The sequence below is a fragment of the Pseudorca crassidens genome, chromosome 6, assembly GCF_039906515.1.
Source record: "Pseudorca crassidens isolate mPseCra1 chromosome 6, mPseCra1.hap1, whole genome shotgun sequence".
Lineage (NCBI taxonomy): Eukaryota > Metazoa > Chordata > Mammalia > Artiodactyla > Delphinidae > Pseudorca > Pseudorca crassidens.
The window spans coordinates 74,538,593-74,553,502 of record NC_090301.1 but is presented as its reverse complement, the minus strand read 5'-3'; the positions used below and the strand labels follow the sequence as shown (position 1 = coordinate 74,553,502).

The 14,910-nt window shown below is 38.6% G+C and overlaps 1 protein-coding gene across 2 annotated transcripts in view; it reads left to right on the top strand.

Annotated features, from left to right (window-relative positions):
* Positions 1–14,910, top strand: part of GPD2 (glycerol-3-phosphate dehydrogenase 2) — a 201,097-nt gene that overhangs the window by 862 nt on the left and 185,325 nt on the right. The window contains exon 1 of one of the 2 annotated variants that reach the window (XM_067741880.1): positions 4,766–4,911. The exons of the other annotated variant lie outside the window; for it this stretch is intronic. The gene's annotated coding sequence lies outside the window, so the exon portion shown is untranslated. Of the gene's footprint in view, positions 1–4,765; positions 4,912–14,910 lie in introns of those variants that run through there. 2 annotated transcript variants of the gene reach the window in all.

The window sequence follows — 14,910 nt, the reverse complement described above, 5'->3', positions numbered from 1 at the left end:
CGCCAGGAGACTCGGGGGTTGGGACCCATCGCTCTCCCCCGGGGCACGAGGGCTGCTGCTTACACACCGGGGAACGGGCCGGGGGAGGGAACTTGGCGACGAGTTTAGCGAATGGGTCGCTGTGTTACTTACTCCCAGACTGATTTAAACAACTTGATGCTTGCTCCGACGCTTTCCCACACCCATTCTAATACAGGTCGGGTGTGTTTGTGGCAGTAAACGCTCACTTCAAAACAAAACACAACACATCCCTCTTAAACGTTCTGATCTAGCGTATTTTAAAGTATATGCCTGTGTTTGCATCTCATAGGGTTCTGCCTACATCCTACCCTGTATCAGGATTATATTCTTCCTTTCCTAAAATCCACCGGAATTATTTATCTAGGTTTTTGTCGGGCCAGGCCTACGTTACTGTTTTCATTTGGGGAGTTGTATAAAGGGTGGCCAGTAGAAGCAGCTTGGGCATGGGTTCCAGGACTCATGCTCTCAGTCCCAGAGCCTTTTTGCATGTCTTTTTGGCCTTGAACATACCATAGGCCTTGAACGTAGAACATTTGAATTTTCCAAAGTCTGTAATATTTCAACGTCTTAGACTTTCATCAAGGCTGCCATTTAAAAGGAGCTTTTTCTATAGGTAAATTTTTTCTGAGGACTTTCTGTCTTGCTTGCATATTTAGGCCATTCTGTCCCACACCCGGACACTCCTCCCTATTAAGGTGCCCAGGTACAACTGGAGGCAGTCTGTCTTCCTGGAACCATCAATTAATGGACTAGTAAGACAGGAGTTCCTCTTGAGCAGAAGATCTCAGATATATGAACTCCACGTTTTCTGGGATGCTGATATACATAGTTTGCAGAAGCAAGCAAAGTTTTGAAGTGACCAGGAATGGATAGAGTGAGTTAAAAGGGCTGAGGAAGTGGTTCTTGGCCCACAAGACAAAGTAGTGTAATGAAGGGTTCACTGGGCCGGTTTTCAGGTTTTAATTCTATATTCATTGTATCTCTCTGTGCCACCTTGCAGAAATCGCAGTCTGTCTCTGCTTCAATTTCCTCATCTTCAAAATGAAGGACCAGTGGTTTCTAAGCCCCTCTCAACACTAGCATTCTAGGACTTTAAAGGATATAACTGTGTTCAGGTATAAAGTTACTAATGTGAATACCCAGTGTCTCATGGGAAAAGGATAACCAAATGTAGAATAATTAATTCAGTCTTCTTGCAGTTTCTTATTTTGTACATTTTTTCAGAAAGAAAATATATTGAGGCCACTTCAGAAAAAGAATGAATTCACCTGCACGATTACAACTATATTAAGAGGGAAAAATAGTTGTCACTTTTTGCTCCATTCACATGACAGCAAACACAATTACAGTCTGATGATGTCTTAGGCCCTTTCCAACATCATATTCACCATGTGAGTGAATAAATTATGAGTAGCAAAATGTACTAGGACCACTTTCTCCAATTTTGCCCCCAAACCTGGCTTGTATGGTCTTTAGGAGGAAGTTTTCAATTGAAAGACACTGAATTGTTTATCAATGAGCAGTATTTATGAGACAAGCAAAAGTCATCTGATTGACCCTCACCAGAGAGTCAGAATTTGCCTTATTCTCCTGTCTCCAGGTTGGTGAAGGGAGAAAACATAAAAGCAGCAGAAACAAGTTTAGAGCCAAAGCATTTGCTTCACATAGACACCACCAAAGTGTGATCACAACTAAAAGTTAACCAGTATTTTCCCGGTTCCAAAAGCACATCTGTCTCCCTTTCCCATAAAATGTTCTGTATCTCTGATTTAATTTAATTTTGTCTTAAAGTTCTTTCTTCTGTAGCTTATAAAGAGGTATTTTTCTTTCTCTGCTACTTTCCTGAAACTTCCAACTTCTCACATGTTTTTTTTTTTTAAACATCTTTATTGGAGTATAATTGCTTTACAATGGTGTGTTAGTTTCTGCTGTATAACAAAGTGGATTAGCTATATGTATACGTATATCCCCATATCTCCTCCCTCTTGCGTCTCCCTCCCACCCTCCCTATCCCACCCCTCTAGGTGGACGCAAAGCACTGAGCTGATCTCCCTGTGCTATTCGGCTGCTTCCCACTAGCTATCTGTTTTATATTTGGTAGTGTATATATGTCCATGCCACAGGACAGGAATAAAGTCACATAGTTTTAAATTGAAACTTTTTCGCTTATTTCTTATCTTTTTTTCATGTGACCAATTCCATACTCCATTATCCTTACCCTTAAAAGTTTAACAGAATGAGAATTAGAATATCCAGGCTAAAATTGAAACATGACCAATTTTAGAGAGATGAAAGAAGGCTTAGTTCTAGGACCAGTAGAAGTACAGTGAAACAACCAGTTTTCTCAAAGCAAAAGAAAAAAAAAAATCCAGAACAATCATGCTGAAATTTGTGAAAATAGGAAACTGAAAATATGGAAATCTTTTATTTGGATCTCCTTGACACCATAAAACTTGTTACAATTTTTTAAACAGTGAATGTTTTAGAATGTGGATATTAATATTTCCAAAGTTTCTGTCTACCTGAAGTTAAATCCTTTGAAAAGACTCCTCTACGGTAACAGTATTGAAGAATTTATTAAAGAAACTATTGTGCACTCTTGCCTTATTACTCATTTAATCTTGATCTATGTTTAGAGAGTTGTGCCAGCCAGGTCGAGGCCTCAAAGAAATGAGCACAAACATTTACCCTTTCCTATGCAGTATAGTTTTGGTGATAGAAAATTCATTTGGAAAATATCATTGAAGTTATAGTATAAGCAAATTCAGTAACCTTTAAATAGATAAACAGAAAGCTACCGACAAAGTGATAATGGATTCTCAGTATTTCAAATGAAAAGAAAGGGGTAACCAAAGTTTTAGAGCTAGGAGCTTTCTGCATTTAAAAAGCCAAGAAATTAAGGCAGGCAGTGTTCTTAAAAAGAAGGTTGGCTAAATTCAGCAAAATTAACAGGGCTTCCAACATCAGTTCAAACTATGAACGTACATACATAACTGGCCCTCTATTTTCTTTTCCTGGTTATAATGGTTTATCCCCAAGCTGTACAGCCTTTGGTAACTCCTTGATGAGATCCATTATAAACAGCTTTGTTCCTCCTGTATAAATTATAACAGCAAACCAGGATTTGTTAACAGTGAATTTAAAAAATTCTTTGTGAGTCTTCAGGATCCCAGGGCTGTTTGCTCTCTGATCCATTCCTGGCTCTTCTCTCCCCCTTTCTGGTCTATATCACAGGGGAGCTGATCCTGCAAGCAGCGTTGCCCTGCCTTCCCTTAGGAGCTGGCTGCCAGCTGGGTGGGACCAGTGGGAAGCAAGAGCAGGAAAGGAGAGAGCTGGAGGATGGGCAACGTCAGGATATTCCTCACTCAGCCTCCCTGCTCTAGCTCCTGCCAAATGCCCTGTGACTTGACCCTGGGCTCCAGTAACGTTGCCTTTTCCCTTTATTCCTCCTGCTTAAGAATCATAGTGGCTTTATCCTATTCAGAGTCAATGTCCTCTTTGGGGGTTCTCTTCTCCCTTCTGTCACCTGCTTTTACAAATTCCTTGAATTAAATTCCCCCTCTGTTGACTACTTAGAGCAGTTTCTGTTTTTCTGCTTGGAGCCTGACTCTATACATCCTATTGAAAGGCATTATTGGATGATATACATGGAAAACTCTATTATTCCTTGATTTTCTTTTGCTAGAAATTCTTTACTTTAAATGTGCTATTTAGAAGTGCTAATAAAGGGTTCAGTCCTCAAAAAAGCAGAAAGAAACCCAACACATTTTTAAAAATCAGTTTGCCATGGTCATAATATTCAAAACCATAAACACAAAATATTATAAGCTTTACGGTTCATTAGTCAGAACAGGGCTATACTTAGCTGTGACTGATATATAAATTCCATTCTAAAAAGAGGAGTAGCATATAATACTTGTCAAGACAATTACATCACACATCCTGTATAAGGGGTACTCATTCACCAGCTTATTTGCCAGTGGTCTCTCTGTTTTCTCATATCAAAGAGAGAGAGAGAGAAAGGGAAAATAGAGAAGAAAAGAAAAAAACCCTGAAACTTTCTGTATTACCAATTTGAAGTGCCATGTTTGTGAGTCCTTGGGATAATATTTTGAAATCTAAATTATGTCTGCACTTTTTTTTCTCCCTGTATTTTCTGCTATTGCTTCTCTCCTCCCTTCCCACCTCTGTAAGCAGGTCTCCTGCTAGGTATTCATTGTCCCAAGAAAAGGCAAAAAGAAAGGGAAACAAAAGTAATCTATGTGTATTTCTGGCTTTGTTTTATAGAATCCTGAATTCTCAGGGAAGAGGGTTTCAGGACACAGACTAAGTATCTTGAAGGACCTTCAGAGGGAAAAGGGTTTTCCTGAATCTTGGAAGAGGATACCCACAGGCACGTAGAAGGGGAGAGAGAAACAGTGCATGTTCAATGATTCCTGAGGAAGAAGCAAGGAGCTGGGAGCTGATACTGGAGGAGTTGCATCCAGTTGAATCCAGGGTAGACTTAGCAAAGGAGTCCCCTGAGATCATGGTTCTAGCATGCAGGTGTGTCATGGCAGATTAATCATCACACAAATACTACCTGGACCTCCTTCATCTGTACCAGCGATTACGTTAGTTCTTCCTCCCATTGACCAGTCAGCACCCCAAGTAGCCACAGTGACTGGTCAGGACATGTGTGGGAGCCACCAGGAACGATTTCTCCCTTTCTTTGTTCTCTGTGCTTGAGCATGGAAAGATGTAAACCGCCACCACAGGCAAGAGTCTGCGAGAGAATGCAGCTAACACAGAGAAAATGGATCCAAGAGATGGAGGGGAATTGGGTGTTGAAGACATTTGAGCCTGGATCAAGCTGTTTCTGGAGTGAGACCTATCAGACTCTCAAGTTATGTGAGTAAATCAGATCTCTTTTAGCTAAAGTCAATTGGGATTGAATTTTCTGTCATTTGCATTGGAAAGACTCCTAATTGATACACTTATCCCTAATACCTACCTGTTCAAGGCCTTAGTGCTGGGGCATAGTAAGTACAGAACTTACCTGAAGACTAATACTGATGCATACACTTAGGATATAATTTATTATACTACTACTACTGGGCAGGGGGAGAGAGCATTCATATTATCACATAGGAAGTGGCATGTCAAAATCAAATGGGAATGCCCATTTTGGGTTAAACCTTCAGGGAGGATGAGACTGTTCTTGCGACAGAGACATTAAACCCTCTACCACCACAACAGAAAGTTTAGTGGTAAAAGCTGGAGACATGAAACACAGCAGCCTTTTTGGTCCCTGTACATCTCTCACCTCTTTATTTCTTGATTCACTCAGCCTCAGTTTCCAGTCCTAGGCAACTAACAGGATTAGTTAGACTAATCCCAGATTACCTGTGTTGCTTCATGTATCAGTACCTTTGTACTAGCTCTTTCCTCAGGCTGGAATGAACTTCCCATACTGTCTACCTTTCAATCCCCAGTTAAGGGGCTTTAGCTTCTGTGAAATTTTGCCTGACACCAACACTACCCTGCTTATTATACCTCCCACCCACATAGTCTAAAATTGATCACTTGTCACACTGTGTACATCCTTCTGTTGTGACCCATATGCAATTTTTTGTTCATTTCTCTGTCTCCCGTATTAAACCAAGCTCCATGAGGGCAAGAATTCTCTCTAATTTATCTTGGAATTTTTAGGACCTGGCCATTAGGCTATCTACAATTATTTGTGAATGGTGGAAATTATTGAATACATGAAATAAATGAATGTGGAAGCAGAAGGGGTCATACATTTTTAGAGCTGGAATCTTAGAGTCCACCTAATCCTTGTGAATTAAAATATTTACCACAGTAACAGGAATAGCAAAGTGATAAATTTTAAGAGAGTCAAAGGTTAAATTTTATCAGAACGCATCATATGATAGCATTCTTTATTTTATTCTTGCACAAACTATAACCTTATATTACAAAGTTTAAGAATTCTCATTCTTTTAATTTGGCTACCTTAAATTTCTCTTTTGCAAATTTAAGACCTTCTTTTCCTTTAAGTATTTTATTTCCTGTGCAAGTCTGTTTGCTCCCCAGAACTATGCAATATTTGTGATTACAGAATATTTTATTATAGCCAAGAACCAAAATATGAGTTCAAATAGTAAATGAAATCAGATGCTTGAAAGAGCCAAGCTAATTATAATTGGAAAAAGACCCTCCACCAACTTACACACACACACACAGACGACATTTATATCTATACTCTTTAATAATTCCATGATTTCAACATCTTTGTGTAGGAAGGGAGTTGCTGTCACTTGAAAAGGTTATGTAATGCATCCTGTTTCTTACAGACCTATAGGAATCTGGGCAAGGTTAGAAGCAGGAGGATGAACAAAGTGAGAATCAACATAGCTCTGAATAAAAATGTAGCCAGTTATCTCCATTTAGGGTAGACTCCGTGCAGATTATGTTTTTAGGAAAATTTTTCTTTTCCTTAATGTGAATTGTCTTTGATAATTATTATTTGCCTTTGGGAGATATGCATGTGTAGAATCCAGTGGATGAGCAAGGAGAACGAGGTGCGAAATCTTCACTGCTACCAATAGGTACAGATTGAAATGCAAATTCCACAAGGGCTGTGCCGTTAGAGACCTCTGTAGTATTATTTCATGCTGCCTAATTCAGGCTTTGGGAAAGGTGTTGCTACAAATAATATCCCGTGGTTGCACTGACTGGGAAAGGGGCTGGACCCTCCATGAGATTAAACGCCATGAGTAGGGCATAAGGTGGTAAAGATATGTACTGTAGAGATATGAAGAAAGGTATTTTCTAAGGGGAGAGTCAATAACAGTGGACCTTGAGACGGGGGACTTGAGACAAGGAAGAAAGGCTAGGAGTTCGGGATATGCTCTTAAGGGGATCTCTGTGTAAGTAGTAAGTTTTTTTGTTGCTCTTTTCCTTTGACCAGTTGGGAAGTTTTATTTAGTGAACAATTTGTAATCTGTCCTCTATGTTGTGGTTTCCTTCATTTGTTTCTAACCTTCAGTCGTTATTAACACCTGTACAGACTTGAGTGGTGGGTGTATGGGACAATCAAGGAAAAGAAGAACAGCTTCGGGAAGTATAACCTTCTGCACGTGGCATCTCCCTGAGACCAGGGTTGTGGTCCCTACTTCTGACAAGCAGCAGGGAAGTGAGTGGTGGCCTCTGAAGGCTCGTGGAGGAGACCAAGGCCCTGAAAGAGCTATGGATGAGCAGATAACTCAGGAGAGTGGGGCAAAAACTTTCTTTGCCAGAGGTGTCAGAGCTTCCGGTCCATTTTAACTCTAAACACTGTATCCCCACACTGCCTTCCCCTCAAAATCGATTTCCTTGCTGCTTTTTCACCTTTCGTCACTTTTTACTTGGATTTCGGCAACAGCTGACTATGTCTTCTCCTGTCACCAGTCGCTTCCTTGCCGTGGCCTGGCCCTACGCCACACAACTGCCGTGGTTGTGTTTCTGAAGAGCTCTGGCCCTTGACCTTCCCCAGTGCTTGGCCAAAACCTCCTGTAAAAACCTTCTTTCTGCTTGTTTACTGTCCTTGGGATTTCTATCGAAAGTTGCACCTTTCATCTGAAGACGTAGGTATTCAAAGCTAGCAGGGGTGCCACTAAAGTCATTAAGAGGTGCGATTAAAGTCATTTATCATGCTAAGAGGATTCCACTTAAAGATTTACCCACTTAAAGATTACTCAAGTTTTCAGTATTGAGACAGATGGCAACACAGTGGAAGCAGTAATGTCCTGGAAAATCTGTCAGTTTTGTTTGGGAAATTAAATGTTCATATAGTTAAAGGCTTGTGGGATATGCTTTTTTAATAATTCCGTGATCTCATCAAATATTTCTGATCCTAGATGAATCCAGAGAGAGTAACGTGGGATATGATAGAGAGCATGGTGGGGTCTCTGAACCATGGGATACAAATAGACCAATTCTTGGGCAAGGATCTTTACCACTGCACCTTATCTTTATCACGTTACATCGGGGGCTTTTTTACACACAAAGCTCACTTAATTTCCTGAAAGTTAGTTCTTTTTAGCATTTTAAAAAGTCTTCTGTAGAGTTAAGTTCATCCCCACATTTCTAATATGCGTGATGGTTTATAAATATGTAGAAGAGAAAGGGGGAAACAGAAAATATGCTCCTCTCTCCCAGTAAGTCATGCTATTGAAAAGGGACCCAGACATAGCTTTGAAATCCAGTCCGGAGCTCCCATTATCCCTCTCTTTTCATATCTTTGGTCTATCTTGATTGAATGGATAGCATGAAGCTGATATATAGAGTCTTGTCCTCATCTGTGTCATAGAGAAGTACATCACTGATGTCTTCATAAGTGACACTAGTATAAGATTTCTCCTATATCAACAATGTTGTTATAATACATTCAACTTTGGTATTTCGTTTATATGCCTTAAATCCAAAAGCTCTTCACCCACTGCTGCCCACATATGCTGACAACTGTTCTGATCTGATCCCAGCAGGAGTAACAGATTTTATTTCTTAAGCATTGCAGAACTACAACCAGAGTGTTATCATTAGATGAAAGATCTCATACTGGTTTTGCAAGAGAGGAAAAAGAAAGGATCGAGATGAAAATAATCTAGGCTATTTAAAAATGCCCCACATTTTCAAAATTGTAATTCAATTTGGTTTTCAAAGGTAACATATTAAAATGGCTCAAAGTTCAAAAGGTACAAAATTATGTACAGAGAATAATTTCTGTCATATCCCTGTTCCCCTGCCATGCAGTTCAGGCTAAACTAATGTTATAAAATGTTTGTATTTTCTCCCAGAGATAGTCTACATGTATACAAGCAAATGTGAGCTCACACACATTTTTAAGTATGTATCTTGTCTATTTTTCCTTAACCACTTATTTCGGAGACAGTTTTGTATCAGTACATAAAGGACTTTTAAATTATTTTTTCTAGTTGCATACTGTTCCCTTGCAGGGATATACATAGTTTATTTCATCAGTACCAAGTGAATGAGTATTTAAGTTGTTTCCAAAGTTTTGCTAACACAAAGATATCCCTGCACCTACATCATTTGGTTTAAGGATAGATATTTCTTTCGTATAAACTCCTAGAAATTGAATTTCTTGCTTAAAACTATACTTTTTTAAAGAATGTAATTTATTCATTTTTGAATTGTGATAAAAATTCAAAAGGAACAAAAGGATGAATCTTGAAAAGTAAGCTTTCTTCATCTCCCTTTGCCCTGCCCCCCACTTTTTTCCCCCAGAAGCAAATATGTCATCAACTTCTTGTATATCCCTTCAGAGATTTTACACACACACCAAGCACACACACGTACAGACGCCTATGCAGGAGAATGTCCATATGAGAGAATTTAATGTATTTAGGCAGATTTGTATTTTCTTCTGCCTTGTAGTCTGCAGGGATCAGAAGGCTCTTGCAAATACGGCTGACAGCATTCAGTGTAACAATTTAAGTCAGGAATATACTCTTTTATTGCCTCATATACCATTATCGTTTAAAGTAATTCTACCACTTTTCTCTATGCACAGCTAGCTGTTCTGTGTGGAGGGAAGGAAGGCTGTGGATAAAGAGCCTTGCCCTGTCCTCACCAAAAATTGTCTAAGGAGGTCCAGTATGGAGTTTGGCCTGTATGCAAGGTGAACCACAGTTAGCCTGTAATGCTGTCCTCTTTATCTAGGGCTTGTCTTCCCCTTTCTCTTGTGTTGGAATCCCTGTTCCCTCTGGCACATGTAATCCTCTTTTTCTTAGTGTTCCCCCCAACTCCTCCTCCCTGCCAGCACACATTCTCTTTCTCGCAGAATATATCTTTTGGGCTTTCCTGGTGGCGCAGTGGTTGAGAGTCTGCCTGCCGATGCAGGGGACACGGGTTCGTGCCCCGGTCCGGAAAGATCCCACATGCCGCGGAGCGGCTGGGCCCGTGAGCCATGGCCGCTGAGCCTGCGCGTCCGGAGCCTGTGCTCCGCAGCGGGAGAGGCCACAACAGTGAGAGGCCCAGCGTACCGCAAAAAAAAAAAAAGAATATATCTTCCAATAGCTCCAGAACAAGAGTGCCTAGGAGGTAATTTCTTAAAGAGCCTACGTTTCTGAAAATCTCTTTAAATTATTTAATCTAATTAACAGTTTGGCTGATAATACAGTTTTAGGTGGGAAATACTTTTTTTCAGACATTTAAAGGCATTGCTCCGGTCTTACTGTTAAGAAATACGGTGCCATTGAGATTTCTGACCCAATTTTTTCCTCTCTGGAAACTTTGGTGATCTTCTCTTTGTCCTCATTGTTCTAAAATTTTCCAATGATATGCCCTGATGTGATTTTATTTTCATCTGTTATATTGAGCACTGAATAGGCCTTTCATTTTGGAAATTAATGTCTTACAGTTATGGAGACTTTTCTTGAATTATTTCACTAATGATTTCCTCTTGTATGCTTTCTTTTATCTCCATTTCTGAAGATATATTCATTATATATTATATATTAGACCTCCTGGACTGGTCCTTCAATTTCCTATCGCTTTTCTACTTGTTTTTATTTCGCTTCTGCTATATTTTTTGAGAAAATTCCTCACCCTTATTTTCCAACTGACATTCTTATATATTTTATTTTTCTATTTATTTTTATGGTGGCAAAATATATATAACATAAATTTACTGTTTTAACCAATTTTAGATGTACAGTGCAGTGGCATTAAGTACGTTTACATTGTAGTGCAGCCATCGCCACCATCCACCTCCAGAACTTTTTCATCTTCCTAAACTAAAAATATGTATCCATTTAATAACAACTCCTATTCCTTCTTTCCCTAAGCCCCCAGCTCCTCCATATTAGAGGTTTTCTCAGATGTCTTATAATCCTTGATTTTCTGCTTTCGATTAAGAATGAAAAACTACAGGCTGATTGGGAGCTCCGAATGCATACATGCATATGGAGCTCACTCATCTTGAGCTTTACTGCAAGGTGATCTGGGAAGGCTGTTTGTTGGGCATCCTCGTTAGCAATACTTTTAGGTCTTCCTAGGTGGCGTGGCCAGGTACTAGAGAAAAGTCCACCTGTCTCCTTCGTGGAGGGTCAAGATTTGGCTGCCAGTGTCCTGGGAGCTGAGTGGGGAAGGTGCTTGAGGTGGTGTTTTCAATAGAATATTCAAGTCTTCAACTGTGCCTGGCCTTTATTAGTCCAAAATAACCACGGGGTCTTATTCCAAGGTGAGGAGAGTTAGTCTCCCACTGGCATCAGGCTGGGAAGGAGATCAAAGGAGATGATTGCTTCTCAGTCAGCTTTCACCGAATACTCCTGTAGCACTGACCTTCCCTCCTTCACTTTCAGTTTTGGAAGTACCTGGGCTATTATTTCCTGAACCTTAGGAGAATTCTGTTGTATTAATGGAGGTGTTTCTCAGCTTTCCCCGTTACTAGCTTAGTTTCCCCTCTCTGAGTTCTGCTAAGTCTCTCAGGTTTCATTCACTTATTTTCCAGTTTTCAAAAGTATGTTGCTGTTATCTCCTATCTTCCTCCTTTTTTTTTTTTTTTTTTTTTTTGTGGGTGTGTGTCTTAAAAAACATGTCCTTAAGATTTCTTTCACAGGATTTCCTGAAGTAGTGGCAGTTAACGTGTATGTGTTCAGTCCTTACTTCAACCCCACGCTGGCATACCATATTCAATGCTTGCCTGGAGGATCTCGTTGATTCAACAACTTCCAATAAATTTAGGGATCTAGGGATCTAGAATTTAGTTTTATGCCATTAACTTAATATTGCCTTATTGAAAATTCTCTCATTTCCTCATTTTAAGGAAATATTTAGAAATTGGTTTATTTCTCCACCACTAAGGTACTAAAGTTGGGCCTAAATCATATGAAGTGCCTATTCTAATAAGGCAGTTGACATGTCAGCAAATAAATCTATTTTTTTAAAGGTGTAATCTTCCTATAGACACTCTATTAGGAGGAATAATCATTGAGAAAATTATATTTACTCAGCAGATTTTAAATTATAAATGATTTCTGTAATTTGGTCCCCATTTATTAAAAAAAGCGTTCCTCTAGGTTTTTTGTTTTTTTTTTTTTAAGTTTCACATGTTTTCTTTGAGGTCATTGCAGTTGGTCAAATTAGTGTTGCGGTAATCGAAGTGAATTTTCAAGGGAAAAAATAAAAATAAAAATAGAACCTGTTTATTACCCAGATATATCTGTTCCCTCTGCTGCATTTTTGTCATAGCTATTTAATTTCCTGAAACAAAAAACAAACAGATTTTTCACTAATGTCAGTACTGCAGAGCTAGCATAGGACAGAAGAGCCAGCTGTACTCGATTTCGTCTTATGCATCATCAACAAAATTGGCAGCTAAGTTCTGATTTCAGAGCCTTTATGGTTAATGATGATGTACAAGCTGTGCTTGATTTTCAGATACAAGACTAGTCTTTGCTGACAGAAAAATCTATTTTTGATTTGTAAATTGAGCAAATTTGATGCAAAATTATTGATGTAGGATAAACACAGATCATGAAGATAGCATTTTTAGACTCACATTTCTAACCCTAAAACCACTTCAGTTTATTATTATTGTCATCATCATCATCCTTATAATTATTAGCATTACAATGATGGTAACTAAGTATTTAACTAAAATTGCAGTTAAGTTTTGCGAATGAGTCATATATCGACGAGTATACTAACTTAAGAATGTAACTGTAATGAAAAGGAGCAGCAGAACTAATTAGTAATCAATTCTTTTAGCATCCCTGTTCTGGGTATAAGGCTAATTCAGAATCATGTTGCAAGAGATCATGGGTAAAATCTGACATAGTGTAAAGAATGGTGGAGCAAATAGGTGTGAAAGAGGGAAAAAATGCTTCTTTGATTATAAGCACTTTGACAATAGCGATTATAACTCAGTCATTGCTTAGAGCAGCTACTATAGTTTTTGAATTCATACAAATCAATTTTATCATACTTGCTAATGGCATACCGTTGAATTTTTTAATAGAAGCAGCAATATTGGCCTTGTGCAAATTATGGAGCTATAAAATCTTGTCTTAGATGTTCTCTCATCTTGTCCCTTGTTAGGAGTCCTACCATACATACCAGTTCTTTCATGCTGCCTGTTTCCTGGAGGTAGTGCTTGCTACCCCTGCTTGGGGTTGCTCCTCCCTTACTCCATACCTATCACTCCTTAACCTTATCAAAACGTATCTGCTCTTGTCCCATTCCTTTATGATTTTGCAAGGACACACGTGTTAAGAGCTTAAAAATGTTTATTTTTTTAATATGTTATTCTAATAGTACAGATTTGCATTTTTAAGAGGAACTCTTGAAGACCTATTGCCAGCAGTAGAAATGTCATATCTTTCTGTCTGTCAAAAGTGGCAAAAATCCATATCCAACAATAACAGGCTTTTACTTATTGATTCTACCCAGCTTAAAATGTGTGTTGTGGAAGCAAAATGAGAAACAGAGTAAGATCAAGGGCTTTGCAGTCAAATGGATCTAGTTTAGAAACTCAGCTCTGACACTTACTAGCTGTTGGTCACAATTTACTTATCTTTAAGATGGGATACCATTATCCACCCTATAGGGTTGTAGTGAGAAGTAAATAAATGAATGCATGTAAAATTATTGCTATAATGCTGAGAAATAGTAAAGGTTCATTAATTGAGAACTGCTATTATTATTTACATAATTTATATCAATATATATTCAAGTATTATTTCTTCATTGTTGATTTTTTCTTGGTCTCAAATATAGGTTCTATATAAATATGCCTAAGTGAACCAAGAATACGTAAGGCTTTGTCTTCCCAAGACTCTGCATATAATAATTGCTAAATGAATATCAAATTTTATTTAATCCACCATGAAATGTCTTTGATTACAATATATATTTCCTATATGGAAGAGATGGCTTAAATAAAGGAAAAAGGTTTTCACACTAATGTACTTTAATTGAATCAAACCATTTTTTGTGGTTTTCTTCAGTAAGATCAAATGAAGTACGCTCTTAAAACACAGTCCTGGGGCTTCCCTGGTGGCGCAGTGGTTGAGAGTCCGCCTGCCGATGCAGCGGCTGGGCCCGTGAGCCATGGCCGCTGAGCCTGCGCGTCCGGAGCCTGTGCTCCGCAGCGGGAGAGGCCACAACAGTGAGAGGCCCGCGTACCGCAAAAAAATAAACCACACACAAAAAAACAAGAACATCCAAGAGACCATCTCTAGGTAGAGAGTTTACTTAGTATTTGCAGTGAACTTCAATCCAGGAATTTTTTTTTTTGAAGTATAGCTGATTTACAATATTGTATTAGTTTCAGGTATACAGCAAAGTGAGTCAGTATACATGCATATATATATATTGTTTTCAGATTCTTTCCCATTAGAGGTTACTACAAGATACTAAATATAGTTCCCTGTGCTATATAGTAAATCCTTATTCATTATATATTTTATATATAGTAGTGTTTATTTGTTAATCCTATACTACTAATTTATCCCTCCCCCCCTTTCCCCTTTGGTTACCATAAGTTTGTTGTCTATTCTATGAGTCTGTTTCTGTTTTGTAAATAAACTCATTTGTACTGTTTATTAGATTCCACATATAAGTGATATAATACAATATTAGTCTTTCACTGTCTTCACTTAGTATGATATTCCATGTTGCTGTAAATGACAATATTTCATTCTTTTTTTGTCAGGCCAGATACCTTTTAAAATTGTTTCTATAGATTGAGTTCAAGGTACTGTCATAATGAGTGACTGGTGAGTGACTCTAAATGAGTCTGATGCAAAACACCAGGCCCTCAAAAATACAATTTGATGTCTAACAAAATCTAAAAGTCTGCTTGATTTTTGGAAGCTGCTGGATCATCTTTGAACATTG